Genomic DNA, 15,488 nt, shown 5'->3' with positions numbered 1-15,488 from the left:
CCTCCTCTGGATACCGCGAGCCACACTGTCACTCTCTTACCCTGGCCGTGCCATTAGACCCCATTTGTTTTCTGCAGACAGCTAGCTAATACACCATTTATCTCACAGACCCTTCATTCCCCCCTTAGTACTGTGTTGCCCGCTCCACCCGCCCCCTCCCCCCCCCCCCCACCGCCCTGGCTTGCTCGGTGTCCGCCTCGTTTTTTTCAGGCGGGTCTGGCAGTGCGCGCACCACTTAGTTGGTCTGGACCATATCTTGCACCTACAGCACAACACCACAAGTCAGCGCCCCCCACGCGCTCGGGCTTCTGCGTCCCGGGGGGACGTGTCCACGACCCGGCACCCCCCCCCCCCCGTGACACCTCTCTCACACACTTGACCAGACCCAAGACCCCCGCCCCCCCCCCCCCCCCAGCTGGGACCCCGCGCATGCGTCCACACACGCCCCACCGCCGCCAGCGGTCCAGCGCCAGGCTCCCTGTGGCCCTGCCTGATACGATGAGTGAAGTATGTATGGCGCACACACACACGCGTACTCGGCTGCTGTCCCTGCTATGCAGTGACACTCGTCCCGCCCTCCCCCTGTATTCCCCCGTCTCTGCTTTCTTCCTGCGTTCCTTTTTTGTTGCGCATTGCGTTCTCCCCCTTTCGTTGATTGTTCTCCCCCCCTGTAGCCCCTGTTGCCGCCTGCTGCCCTTTGTTCTCGCCGTGTCCTTCTGGTGGCCCCCCTTTGTGGACCGGCCTTTGTGCTCGCCCTTTCTGCCTCGCGCCTCGCTCTGGACTCGTTTTTTTGTGTTTTTTCTTTTTCTTGTATGCCTTTGTCCTGTTTGCCGCTCCCTCTTGCTTTTCTTTTTTTGTTGGTTTTATTTCATGTCACGCGCACGCCACTCTGTCTGCTCAAGCTCACTCTCGCCGGCGGCCGGACCGCGAGGCACAGCACAGCAGGCCTCGCGCACACTCGGACCCCGTGCATCCTACACGCAACACAGCTACCCCCCCTCAGTGGCAAGACGCACGTCCGTCTCCGTCACCACACACCACACCGGCGGGCGCGACCCCGCCCCCCACAGCGCGTCCGCGCACCCCCGTGACTATGCACTGCAGACCGGATCTGCTCTCTCCACGCCGGCGGCGGTCGCGACCTCGGTCGCCCGGGCTCCACGTGGCGTACAGCACATACTGAGTTCGCGAGAGAGACAAGTTTCTGTCATTTCTGGTCACCTGACGCCCATACTCCTCCTACCACGACCCAAGACACATATTGCCCCGTTGGCACCTACCACCCCCCCCCACCCCACCACCCCAGGCGACACCACGGCTTCCCCTTGCCCCCTGTCCCGGCGGCACACCCCCCACACACTATGTGGGCGCGTCCGCACAACGCACACCCGCCTCTGGCATGGCGCAGTGACCGCTACTTACCTCCTCGGCAACCAGCCTACTACAACTCTTAACACACCGGCGAGCAGAGTCCAGACGCCTTGGCGCACTCTCATTACGAGTCCCGGCATGCGCACACGCAGACCGCGATGAACGCGCAGCGCGATGCTGCACGCACACTCGTGCGACAGCTTCTCTTATTATTGTAAGTGTCTTTTATCCTATCTTTCTCCCAATATAGGGTCTTAAGGCGGTGAACAAGTATAAAACATACAATTTAAAACAATACAAAATATTAATATACATAAGTATACCATTTAAAAAACACTTAAACAAGTGTGTCCTCCTCATGCTTTCCTCCCCAGAAACACGGAAGCAGAACTAAAGAGGGAGAGGAATCTTGCAACTAATGTTTGTTGGAGGAACGAGGAACCTACTGCAGTTTTTTGTTGCCCGTGATATAGAAAGATGCGCAGCAAAAGCAAGCATAGAAGGTAAACTCTGCTTTTGCATTGTTTGTTAGGCCTCCATCTTGATGGTTGTGTTGACTCCCAGAGTTAGGAGAGAAGGGATTTTTGTTCAAGAGTGAGTAAGCCTTCATTCAGCCATGTGAGGATTCCTTTTGTATATAGCTGGGAGCTATGTGTGGACCATGCCACGTTGCTGGCAGGCTAAGTGGAATGAGCTTCTACTGCACGGCTATGCAATTGCCCTCAGCACTTGGAAAAGCTACCATTTTGGATGATGGCTACCCACTTTTTCCCCCAGGCATTGATAATGCTGGCTGGGTTTTGAAGTTGTCATCCAAAAAGTAATATTTCCAGGCTCTGCCTATACTGGAAGATAAACCACAAAGCCCACCACGTTAGGAGTGTTAAGGATGCTTACAATAACTACAGTATGTATCAAACCTGTGTGCTCATTGGTAAATAGTTTATAAATGCCTTAAGAAAAGCTATACAGATCTTGTTACTAGGTTTTATACAGCTAGTGAAACACATTTGAATGTTGGACAAGGACTCTGGAGACCAGGGTTTGATTCCCAGCTCAGCCATGAAACCACACTGGATGACCTTGGGCAAGTCACATGTTCTCAGCCTCAGAGAATGCAACGGCAAACCTCCCTGACAAATTTGCCAAAAAAAAGGTCATGGTGAGTTCACCTTAGGAATCATTGTAAGTCGGAAACAGTTTGAAGGCACACAACAGCAAAAGCAACAGCCAAACACACAACTGCATTCTCAACCTATCCCATTTGGTGTTCGCCAGATCTTTTGAATGAAAGTGTGTGGAATTTGAAGCCATAAGCTAGTAATGGCTGCCAAGTATGTTAGGATTGACATGGGAATTGAACAAATTCAGGGAAGATGGGCCTACAGTTGTGGGTACTAGTCATCGATGGCCTCATGTATCTTCCATACTAGTGGTCATATACTTCTGTTTGTTACTTGGGAAAGGAGCATGAGACAGTTGTTGCATTAGTCTTATAGCCATATGGGTTGGCCACTATGGAAACAGACCGCATGATAAGTTAGGCCAGTGCTTCGCAATTATTTTCTGTCATGCCCCCCCTAGGAAGAAGAAAACATTGTCTATAAAATTGTTATAAGTACACCCTGGCATAACAGAGCCTCGCGCCCCCTTACGGACCTCGCCCCCCCCCCGGGGGCCTGCCCACTATTTGAGAAGTAACTGAGTTAGGCCTTTCATTGGCCCATATGGCTTCTTGCTGTTAATTCTCATCATTCCATTGTTGAGGATCATGAGGAATGTTACAAATCATAGCAACATCACGTTCATTTCTGTACTGCTTACTGATGATAGTAGTTTACGAAGTTAAGCTAATTGCCCCCCACAAGCTGAGTACTCATTTTAGCGACTTACAGAAGGATGCCAAGCTGAGTTGATGGAGCCTCTGGGTGGCATTGACATCACAACCTTGTGGTTTGTGAGTGAGTGGCTGCAGTACAGAATGCAACCACTACGCCACCAGGGGCCATAAGGATATCAGATGGGGGAAATCGTCCATATGGGATACTAGGCTTAGCCTGCTGGGGATAACTGCTAAGACCTTGCTTGTGAACCTCTCTAAATTTGTCCCTGGTACCTGTCAGAAAGAGGATCCACCTTGTATCCTCTTTCTTGACAGGTGCCAGGCACAAGGTTTAGAGAGGCTTGGCTCAGTAGGACAGTTCTGTGTATATGAGACAGGTGGAGAAGTGGATTGAATTTTGCTTTCTTTCCTGTCCAAAACAAGCCACAGATCTGGAAAAGCTAACTTTTTTGAACTGCAGCTCCTGGAACCCACACACATGCCCATGCCCATAGTCCAACCAAATGTGGATTGTCTCCCTTCCAAATGTTTAGGGCCGAATTGTTTGGATTTTGGATTTTTTTATTTATTTTATTGGATTTGGAATAACTGTATTTGCATACAGGGTCCTTGGTATACGCGGGGGATCGTCCGGACCCCCCACGTATACCAAAATCCACGTATGCTCAAGTCCCTATGTCCCCATGGCGGCGTGCATGCACGCGCGCCGCCATTGGGGACAAAAGTCCCTGGCTTACCCCTCCCCTTTCCTTCTCTCCCTCCCTGCCTCCTCCTTCCCTCATCCCCTTCCCCACTTACTGCTCGTCGCCGCCGCCGCCACCCCCAAGTCACCGTTACTGGCGGCGCGGTGGCGGCGAGGAGGCATGGCCCTCAGCCTCCACGGAAGGCTGGGCACGCTGAGGCCAAAGGGCTTCATGGCCGCCGCCTCCGCAGAAGGGCCAGGTGGCTGCTAGGGCCCTTTGGCCTCCGCACCGCCCAGCCTTCCCGCGGAGGCCGGCCATCCTCCTTGCACTGCTGCCAGTAACATGACTGGAGGAGGCGGCAGCGGCGACGGCAAGGTAAGTGGGGGAAGGGATGGAGGAAGGAGGAGGCAGGGAGGGAGGGAAGGGGGAGGGAGGCAGGAAGGGAGGAAAGGAAGGGAGAGGGTAGCCAGGGACTTTGTGTACACTGAAACATCAGAAAGCAATCGTATCTTAGCCACCCATGAAAAAGGATTGGTTTTTGGAATATTTCAGATTCCTGAATCTGGATAAGGGAGACTCGCCTGTAACTCTCCCTTTTTGAACTGCATCTTGTCTCTCGATTCTGTTTCTTTCATTTCTCCCAGGAAAATGTAATACGGGATCCCCTACAGCCAATCCCAAAACCCTCATCTCCCGGATCGGAGAGAGTCGACACTGGGGTACCCACAGGTGCTGCCGGACAATCTTGAGAGATTGATTTAGAGCTCTTTGTGCTGGGCTTGGGGTTTTCTGCTCCGGAAAACATTCCTGGAGAGTGGCTATTGAGCAAGGGCAGAGCGGCAGTGGTATGCCAGAGAGTCTGTGAAGAGGAAAGGACCACTCAGCCTCAGCCCTGAACAAGGCAGTGGGCTGTGGAGCAGTGCTGGGGCCACTTTCGAGCGCTTACCTCCCAGTGGACCTCCCTACTCTGCGCCAGGATACCAGGAGCATCCAGGTGTGTCTGGATATGAAAGAGGCCGGGTTGGCATTTTTCGATTGCAGACTTGGATGCCCCCATCTTCACGTTTCCACTCATCTCTTTCAGCACAGAGAGAAATCTATCCTTGGTTCTGGTAGGGCCAGGGGGTCAGCTCAGCCTCTGCCTCTGAAGGGGCTGCTGGCAAGGTAGATACTGAATTTTCTGAGGTGTCTGTGTTTTGGAAAGCCTGGGCATCCAGGTGTTTTGGACTGCAGTATCTGTAATCTCTTAGCACTGGTCCATGCTGGCTTGGTTTTCAAAGATTCCATAACATCTGGAGGACCAAAGTTCCCATGCTACTCCAAGACCATTCAAGATTTTCTTTTTGTGTGTAAACTTAATAGTGTTGGTTCTATTGGGAGCTCAGCTTTGGTGGAAACCAATCTCTTTGATGATCCATTTGTTTTGAGCCATGTTTCTCTCTCTTAGCTCTCCCTCTCCTTTCCATCTCTTTCTCTCACCTTTCAGTCCATAATTTTAGTGGTTTACTAACCCTCATTTAAACACAAGACGAGTAGCTCCGTTTACATGTACACAATGACCTTTGAGGACATGAAGCAAAGCAAAATAGAGTGACTTGCATATTTATTTGTTTGTTTTGATTGTTTACTATCTGGATGTGTGCCTCTAATAAGTTGTTCTGCTGTACAGCAGTTATGAGGATGGCTGTTACCTATTACAGTGCGTAGAATAGAATTTGTTCACAAATCTGCGCAGCTGCACAGAATCCTCTATAGTGGAATATTCAGAAATACAAAGAATGTGTTTCTAGTCCTCATGATTGCCAGAGTGGGTGGGTAAAGTAGATATTTTTAATTGAGGGTCAAGCTGTACATTACCATATAATTCTACAGTCATCCCTCCATATTTGCGGCTTTGATTATTCACGGATTTCATTAATATGTTCTCTCTAGGACTTTGGTCCCCCAGTGCAACTCTGTGGTCAACTTTCAACTAAAGGTTGCACTGAAAGACCATTTGTAGCTACTCCAGTGCCATTCTATTATCAGTGTATGTTGGGCTTGACCACGCAGTTGCACTGGAGGACCTAGAGACTCCTAGAGAGGTGTCCTCTCTGGTAAAAACAGTGTTTTTGTTATTTGTTGGTTTTTCCATATTCACGGGGTCTGTGCCCTAACCCTAGCGAATATGAGGGAAAACTGTATTTGGTTCCAGCCCGTGGAAAGTTTCCTTCTGCAGCCCATGCAGGCACAGAAATAAATGGAGCTAGGGTCTTTTAATCACTTAGTGGGAATCCAAAGGTCAGGTGTGTAGCTTGAGGGTGCACCTTGGTCCATTCGTAGTGAATGGAATAACTGTGATTTACAGATATCAGTGAAAACTGTTACTGTGATTTTAGAATATCTGTGATTCAACACTGTGATTTTCTGTGATTTCTGTGAGCCATACATTACAGTTATACTGCCACTGATCCAGAATTAAAAATACATATTCTAAGGGCATTATCATACAAAGAGTGTTCTTTAGGTGGAGAAAATGTGCTGAAAATGCTTGTTTTACATAAACTGCATTCTGCAATACTGCACTTTTGGATGAAAAAAACTCCAAATTGGACTCCTAAATTTCTGTTTTTTATTATTTTAAGGACATCCATTATTTATGTAGCTATAACATTAATAACTATTCAATTAATTATGAAAATGCAACAGCTAAGGTTGCAAAACTCAAAACTAGCAATGGAAAAAGAGCAGAATGAACCACAATACTGAATCACTGTTTGGCTCAGTCACCATTCCCAGCAGTGATCTGTGGAAGAATCAGTTCTGTGAAAATCACATTTGGAGCTCAGTAGCATGAAAGAACACAGTAAGAAAGGGCGGCGGGGTCAGCCAGAAAAACCAGCAGAGAAGAACCATTAGAAACCCTCCTGGGCATAAAAGACTGGAATTCTGGACCTGGCAACAGTTCAGGCCAGGAATGCAGAGGGAGGCCATTGACCTTGAAACCATAAACACTTGGAAACTTCAAGAGGCAAAGAAGAAACCCTGAAAGTAAACACAAAGCTCCAAAAACACGGCAGAAAGACATCAGTCTGAGACCGCTTAACTGCCTTGGCTCATGCTAGGGAATTCTGGGAACTGTAGTTTTTGAGCATTTAGCCTTCTGTGTCAGAGGACCTCTGGGGCCAGAAGAAACTAACACTTCCCAGAATTCCTTAGCATTGAGCCAGCGCAGTTTAAAGCGGCTCAGCTGGATGACTTCTGCAGTGTGTTTGGACCAAGGTTTTGGACCCAGTCCTGAAAACCCCCCAGCAAATGGAGATGAGACACCACCAGAGCCGGGGGCTCCCAGCAGAGAAGAGATCCCCAACTCTATGGACCCTCTGCAGCCTTGCCCTTCAGGAACAGAACCATCCAGAGATGCACATGAGCATCCCTTCCCCCATAAACCAGATATGATGCACCCACTCTCTTCCATGCCAGCGTCCTCCGAAGGTGCAAGCCACAGATGCTGGCGAAACCTCAGGAATGCACTCTTCCAGGAACATGGCCTCATGGCCTGGAAAACCCACAGAAATACTATTACTACTATTATTTGGTTGGTTTTGATTTTGTGAAGAAGCGGGTTAGGTTCAAACACACGGCGCAGAAGAATCCAGTTTGAACGGCTTTAAGACCCTGGCTGAGTGCCAGGGAATTCTGGGAATTGCAGTTTGCCGTGGGACCAGAGCTCTCTCTGACAGAGAAGGCTCAATGTCTCACAAAACTCCAGTTCCCAGAATGCCTCAGCATTGACCCGGGGCAGTCAAAGCCAGGGCTGGGGAAGAGTGGCCATTTGGGGGTTACTCCTTGTCCTATTCTGGAGTAAGGTTTTTTTTCCTTAGGGTTAACTCCTACTCCTATGTATACTCCTCAATTAAAAGAAATCTATTACAGAAAAGGAAATTACATTAGACAGTGCATAATATAATAAATTGGGTGCGTTTGCATATCTGTTGTTACTCCTTATTCTACTCCTACTCCTTGCTGCTCAGCCCTGGTTAAAGCAGTCTCAATGGATGATTTCCGCAGTGTGTTTTGGACCTAGGACCACATTCCCACTATGTTGAAAGGGAATTGCTGACAGGTTAATAATAGTACTAATAATAGTAATAATAATAACTGTAATCATTCTTTTTGGCACGATTGCCATCCGTAAGTAGTTTGCAACCGCTTCAAAATACATGTCAATCATCTGTGTCTCATCAGCAACAAAACAGCACCCCGGCTTGGGAACTATATCTCTATCTCTATCTATGTCTAAATGGATAGAATATCAGCCCATTGGTTTTGCAGCTACTTGCCTCACTATGAGCTGCTGTCGGATCGCCTGAGTAAATTGCAAGTAGTTGCAAAACATCAATCAATCTTCTATCAATGTAGATAGATTAGATAGGATAGATTAGATTAGATTAGGTAGATGATATAGATAGATAGATAGATAGATAATAGATAGATGGAGGATAGATATGTTCCTGAGCCAGGCTTCCCAGGTTGCCACAAAACTGGTGGAGATGACAATTGGGAATTAAAAGGGGAGAATGCAAGATCCCTTTTATGGTGGGAATGATGGAACGGAGCAAAGGTGGATAGCAAATGGGAACGAACCCTAGGTCTTCCTAGGGCTCCTGTGCACTGCAGAGCGACTGTTGCCCCATCATCCACAGAGACATCCATCTCCACCTCCCTTTGCTCTGAGAGGACCTCCTCAAGTCCAGAAGATTCAATCCATTGTTTTGCAGCTACTTGCCTCACTATGAGCTGCTGTCGGATCGCCTGAGTAATTGCCAAGTAGGTGCAAAACCATCAATCAAATCTTCTATCAATGTAAGACATATATATATATATATATATATATTGTTCCTGAGCAGGGCTCCCAGGTTCTGCTTACATCACTGAAGACCAGAGATGATTGTGAAGCGGCGCAAACTGGGGAGATGACAATTGTGGATTAAAAGGGGAGAATGCAAAGATCCGCTTTCATGGTGGGAAATGATGGAAGGAGCGAAGGTGGATGCAAACCAGTGTAAACCTAAATGAGAATGAGCCCTGGTTTTACCTAAGGGGCTTCCGGCATGGCTGAGTGGACTGTTGCCCCCATCATCCACAGAGGCATCATCTCCACCTCCTTTTGCTCTGAGGGAGCTCCTGCAAAGTCCAGCTTGCAAGGCTCCCCAAAAACAGCCTCTGAAGGAGATAATAAAGGTTATATCAAGCCGCCTTGTTTCTTTGACGCAACAAGATACAAAAGGCTGCAGAAGAAACCAATACAGCCATGGATAACCCTGCTGCATCTCCAGACTTGAAGAAAGAAATAAGAGTGGACCATTACATCAACGTAAGCCTCTAATGCATGCCCAGCTCCCTGGGCGGAGACCCCTCCCTTGGGATGTCCTTCGAGGCAGAGTGAGGCCTTGGCCTGGCCCACCGCCCTCCCTCTTTCCTCTGCACTCTGCTCCCCTCCAGCCCCAGAACCCCCTTGGCCAGGGCCCTCTCCATGCCCCCCCAACCCACAGCCTCCCTGCCCTCACTGCCTCGCCTCCAGGACACTCTAGGGCCCAGCAGAGACGTCGGGGCTCTGCTCCATCCGATTGGTCAAGATTGCATGGCCCGCCCTCGACCACGCCAACCCTTTCTCTCAGCTCAGGTCTCTCCTTGTCTCCGTTCCATGGCTGCTGGGAGGGAGGCGCATCATTCGAGGGAGGGGACACAGCGCCCCCGCCTGGCCATGCCACTGGAACTGCAAGTGCAGCTGAATCCAGGGCTGGGAGTAGTGGCCAATTGAGGGTTACTCCTTGTCCTAAATGTTTTTCTTAGTGTTAAGTCCTATTATTCCTCAAGGAGTTTTTCTTCATGCCACTAAAACAAAAAAATAAAGTTTAATTTAAAGTTGTAGTGCAAAATAATTTTAAAAATTGGTGTTTGCATTTGAATAGAATAAGAGGAATAAGAGCACAAATACATTTAGTCACTCCTTTTCCTTCTCCTACTCCAGAAAAAACTCTCTTACTCCTTACTCCCCAGCCCTGGCTCAAAGTAGTCTCAAACTGCATTATTTCTGCAGTGTGTTTTGGACTTAGGACCCGTTCCCAATATGATTTAAAGTGAATGCTGATCAGGTTAATAAATAGTAATAATAATAACAATAATAATGTAATCACTTCTTTTTTGGCAGATTGCCATCCGTAGTAGTTTGCACCGCTTCAGAATACTTGTCAATCATCTGGTCTCATCAGCAGTAACATAACAGCACCCGACTTGGGAACTATATCCTATCTCTATCTTGTCTAAATGGATAGAAGATATCAGTCCTTGGTTTTGCAGCTACTTGCCTCACTATGAGCTGCTGTCGGATCGCCTGAGTAATTGCAAGTAGTTGCAAAACCCATCAACAAATCTTCTATCAATGTAGATAGATAGATAGATAGATAGATAGTGTTCCTGAGCCAGGCTCCCAGGTTGCCACAAACTGGTGGGATGACATGACAATGTGGAATTAAAAGAGGAGAATGCAAAGATCTGCTTCATGGTGGGATGATGGAAGAGCAAAGGTGGATGGCAAACCAGTGTAAACCCTAAATGGGAATGAGCCCTAGGTCTTCCTAAGGGGCTTCCAGCACATGGCTGAGCGACTGTTGCCCCCATCATCCACAGAGGCATTCCTCTCCACTCCACTCCCTTTTGCTCTGAGAGGAGCTCCTGCAAAGTCCAGCTTTGCCCAGGCTCCCTCCAAAATAAGACTGCCAAATCCAATGAAATGGTATAAGATCACAGCTGCCTTTTTCTTTGATGCAACAAGATACAAAAAGGCTGCAGAAAAAAGCAGGCATGGATAACATCTGCTGCATCTCAGAAGTCAAGTAACACGAGAGAGGAAACACAATCAATGTAAGCCTCTAAATGCACGCCCAGATGCCTGGCCGCCCAGAGACTCCTCTTCTTGGGATGTCCTTCGAGGCCAGAGTTAGGCCTTGGCCTGGCCCCAGCCCTCCTCTTTCCTCGCACCTCTGCTCCCCTCCAGCCCCAGAATCCCCTTGGCCCAGGGCCTCTCCATGCCCCCCCAACCCACAGCCTCCCTCCCCCACTGCCTCGCCTCCCAGGGACACTCTAGGGCTCAGCGAGACTTCGGGGCTCTGCTCCATCCGATTGGTCCAGGATTTGCATGGCCCCGCCCTCGACCACGCCAACCCTTTCTCTCAGCTTCAGGTCTCTCCTTCCTCCGTTCCATGGCTGCGGGAGGAGGCGGAGCATCAGTCGAGGGAGGGACACAGCGCCACTGCCTGGCCATGCCACTCGAACTGCAAGTGCAGCTGAAGCCAGGGCTAGGGAGACTGTACATGCCCTGGTTACATCCTATTGCATCCTATTTGAATAACTGTAATAGTCATAAGTTGAAAGGTGACCTGAAGGCACATACATTTAGCCCTCTGTATCCATGTATTTTTTATCCACGCTTGAAAATATTCTAAAAATATATAAAGTCCAAAAAAACAACCTTGATTTTGCCATTTTATATAAGGGATATCATTATACTGTGCCATTCATTTAACATCCAGAATCTTGTTACACAGAGGGTCCTGGAACCAAGCCCTCGGATACCAAGGGCCCAGTGTATACACAACGCTCCATGAGAGCCAGTGTGGTGTAGTGGTTTTTTGGACTGGACTATGACAGAAGCCAGGTTCAAATTCCTGCTGAACTATTGGAACACCCACTAGCGACCTTTGGCAAGTCACCCACTCTGAGCCTCAGAGGATGCAAAGACAAATGTTTTCTGGTCTTGCCAAGAAAACCCCATGGTAGGGTCTCCATAAGTTGGAAACAACTTGAAGGCACACAACAATATGTTACATATGAGAGCCAGTGTGGTGTAGTGCTTTGACTGCTGTGGTGCATCTCTATACTGTAGAAATAATACAGTTTGGCACCACTTTAAGTGATGTAGCTCCATCCTATGGAATCTTGGGATTTGTCGTTTTATAAGGTCTTTAGCCTTCTCTGCCAACAAGTGCTGGTGTCTCACAAAACTGCAAATCCCAGGATTCTGTGGGATGACACCAGGGCAGTTAAAGTGGTGTCAAACTGCATTATTTCTATGGTGTAGTTTCACCCTTGGACTAGGACTCTTGGGGGGGGAGGCATTCTCACATAGGTTTTAAAGACCAGCGTTCAAATAGCTGCTCAGCCACAGAAACTCACTGGGTGACAAGTCACATTTTCTCAGCCTCAGAGGAAGACAAAGGCAAACCTCCTCTGAACAAATCTTAACAAGAAAACCCTGGAATAGGGTTACCTGATGGTCACCATAAGTCAGATATTACTTGATGGCACACAACAACAACAAAATGTGTCATATATGGTCAGCCTTTGAAGATGGCCAGAAACTTCATCTAAGGCAAAATTAGAAAAAAAGGGCTTTTTAAAGCCAACAACTCTTGGAACCCTCCAGCCAGTCCATATATATATACATATATATATACACACACACACACACACACACACATACACTCTAAGCTCTGAGCAAAAGATACATCAACAGAGAGCCAAGTGGGTCCACCAGGCATTATAATAGTATGCCAGTGGCTTACACTGCCTTCTAATTTATTTGATTTTTGCATCCAAAACTGGTGGGTTTTAACCTATAAAACTGTAACAAGAGTGGAGATTGGGCAGGCCCCCCACCCCACCCCAAAATGTTGCTACGCCTCAGCAATTTGTGTTCCTCACCACATGGCTATGCTAGCAGGGGCTGCTGGGAGTTGGAGTCACATAACATTTAGAGGGCCTCATGGTTCCCATCTCTGTTCCACAAAGACTCAGCAACTTAATAGCTGATAGAATTCCTCCTTCTCCCAGAAACTAATTGGCAGTAATGTCAAAATCGGTGTAATGTGATCACTCCTGGATGTAGCTATAATCATTCTGGCTATCATATTCTGAACTAGTTGGAGTTTCCAGACCTGGTACAATGTAGAGTGCATTGCAGAAGTCGAGCCTTGAGCTGACCCTGTATTTCACTCTTTATGAAAAACTGTTTTAATCCCAGAGGCGTGATTTTTAATGTGTTTATCTGCTCAGTCATCTTACCTTTTGCATTTATATTATCTTGTGGTGTTTGGGTGCATCCAAGCACTATTTATTTTGATGTTGTTGCCTTTATGGTTAGAGTGTGTGTGTGTGTGTGAATATATATATACATACATACGTGTGTGTGTGTGTGTGTGTGTGTATGTGTGTGTATATATATATATATATATATATATATGTGGTACCTTCTTCTGCCTGAGATCATCCTTGGAATCTCAGCTTCAACTGCCCTGACAAGAGAAGCAGCCTTTTTAGTGGTGGTCCCTCCATCCATCCTGACTCTGGAATATTCTCCCAGGGAACATTGATCTACCTAACCAAAATAATAATAGTTATTATTATTATTATTATTATTATTATTATTATTTCTTTCCACCTGTCCTCAAGGCAGAGCACAGCACGTTAATATACAAAACACAATTAAAAACACATAAAACCAACAGTTATAATACAGTACTGTACTGTTAGGATATACAAATTAAAAAGTGATAATCTACAATTGACTGGGTAAGCCTGCCAGACAAGATATGCCTTTAATGCTGTTTTAGACACAGTCAGCATTTTCAGCTGTTGTATCTCTTCCAGCAAGTCATTTCACAGTTTAGGGGGCGGCTGAAGAAAAAGCCCTCTGGCTGACTTTCGCCAACCTAGGTCTAAAACACACTGCAGAAATAATCCAGTTTGAGACCGTTTTTACTGCCCTGGCTCAGTGCTAGGGAATCCTGGGAATTGTCGTTGATTGTGGCAACAGAACTCTCTCTGACAGAGAAGGCTAACTATCTCACAAAACTATAGTTCACAGAATTCCCTGGTATTGAACCAGGGCAGTCAAAGCGGTCTCAAACTGGATTATTTCTGCAGTGTGTTTGGGCCCTAGTCCTGGTTGACTGGAATAAATATCCTCCAGAGGACCTGAGTTAACTGTCACGGTTCCATCTGTGGAATCCTGGGATTGGCAGTTAACTGTCATGCTCCCATCTTAGACTTGGTACAAAAGAAGCCAAATGTTGAGCGCATCACAGAAGTCCAGCCTTGAGGATACCAACGGTTCACCCTCTGTGCAGTTTTTAAGTATTTGATGCTTTTAAGATAAACTAATTTAATCCCTGTGGTGCAATTTTAACTTGTTTATCTTCCAAATCAACTTACCTTGCACATTTATATTACCTTGTGGTGTTTTTGTGTACCCAAGCAATATTTATTTTGCTGTTGTCCCAATATTTATTTTGCTGTTATTATTATTATGGTTGGGATGTATTATCACACACACACACACAGTCGCCCCTCCTTTCTCACGGACCTGGGCTTCACATTCTTGAATTTGTGTGGTGGGGCGACTTCCGTTATCGTCAGTGGGTCATGTCCTCAGTTCTGCTGTCCCATGGGATAGCCACACCAATAATCAATGATTTATTTTCCTCAGCCACAGTTATGTCCAGTATTTTATGTGCTAATGGTTTGTCAGTTTGAATCTCAAAGTTCCATAGGTTACTGTTTTTGACAATCTTTTCAGGCTTGTGATCCTCCCACTAGTTCCTTGCAGAGGGTAAATTGTGTGTGTGTGTGAATAATAATAATAATAATGATAATAATAATAATAATAATATAGCATAGATTCCAATAGATCACGGCAAGACATTTTATCATGGCTTCTCTTAGGACTTTATCACACGGGGGAAATTGGATGTTTAAACAGTGATTATCCTGTGAAAATTGTGCAATTGTGATTAACACTTTAAAACGACACTGTGATTGAAGTGTCATTATCCTCCTGACCTCCTATGAAGATCACTAGTATGGAAGGAGACCAGCTGACCCCTTGATTGATTGTTATTAAATTTTTGAAGATTCTATGCTTTTATGTTTTTATTTTTTACTGTGGTGTTAATGGTGCAGTAACTAATGCTGCTGCATTGTAATTGTAATTTTAACCTTGTTGTGATCCCACTTTGATCCATTGGGAGAGGTGAGAAGATAGAAATAAAAATTATTATTATTATTATTATTATTATTATCCTGGGAATAAACAGAATAAACAGCAACAATTCATTCAAGGGGAAATCCCATGAATTATTTGTTGCTGTTTATTGCCTGTTTATTCCTGGGATAATAGCTCTTTTATCGCAATGTGTGTGAAAATTGATCCCTTCCTCACCATCATTCCCTTCTCCTTCTGTGTCATATCTTATTAGATTGTATGCCTGAGGACAGGGAATTGTCCAATTAAATACAGTGGTACCCCGGGTTACGAATTTAATTTGTTCCGCCGCCGCGTTCGTAACCCGAAAATCTTCGTAAGCCAAAAAAGCCATAGGCGCTAATAGTGAAAGCCGCGATTTCGTGCGAAAAAGCGCCGAAAAGCACCAAAATTTTTTTCGTAACCCGAAATAACCTTCGTAACCCGGAACAGTTTTTTTCAATGGATTTTTTTCGTAACCCGGAAATTTCGTAAGGCGGCGCATTCGTATCCCGGGGTACCACTGTAT

The 15,488-nt window shown here is 46.6% G+C and overlaps 2 protein-coding genes across 2 annotated transcripts in view; both read left to right on the top strand.

Moving 5' to 3' along the window:
* The window catches only part of LOC121923989 (tripartite motif-containing protein 15-like), a 146,370-nt gene that overhangs the window by 106,318 nt on the left and 24,564 nt on the right, over positions 1-15,488 (top strand). The window lies entirely within an intron of this gene.
* LOC121924019 (zinc finger protein RFP-like) overlaps positions 11,247-15,488 on the top strand; it is a 12,655-nt gene continuing 8,413 nt past the window's right edge. Inside the window, exon 1 of the mRNA XM_042455074.1 lies at positions 11,247-11,313. The gene's annotated coding sequence lies outside the window, so the exon portion shown is untranslated. The remainder of the gene's footprint in view (positions 11,314-15,488) is intronic.

This window comes from Sceloporus undulatus, chromosome 2, assembly GCF_019175285.1.
Source record: "Sceloporus undulatus isolate JIND9_A2432 ecotype Alabama chromosome 2, SceUnd_v1.1, whole genome shotgun sequence".
Classification (NCBI taxonomy): Eukaryota; Metazoa; Chordata; class Lepidosauria; order Squamata; family Phrynosomatidae; genus Sceloporus; species Sceloporus undulatus.
The sequence above is the reverse complement of the archived record's forward strand: the minus strand, read 5'-3'. Positions and strand labels throughout refer to the sequence as shown.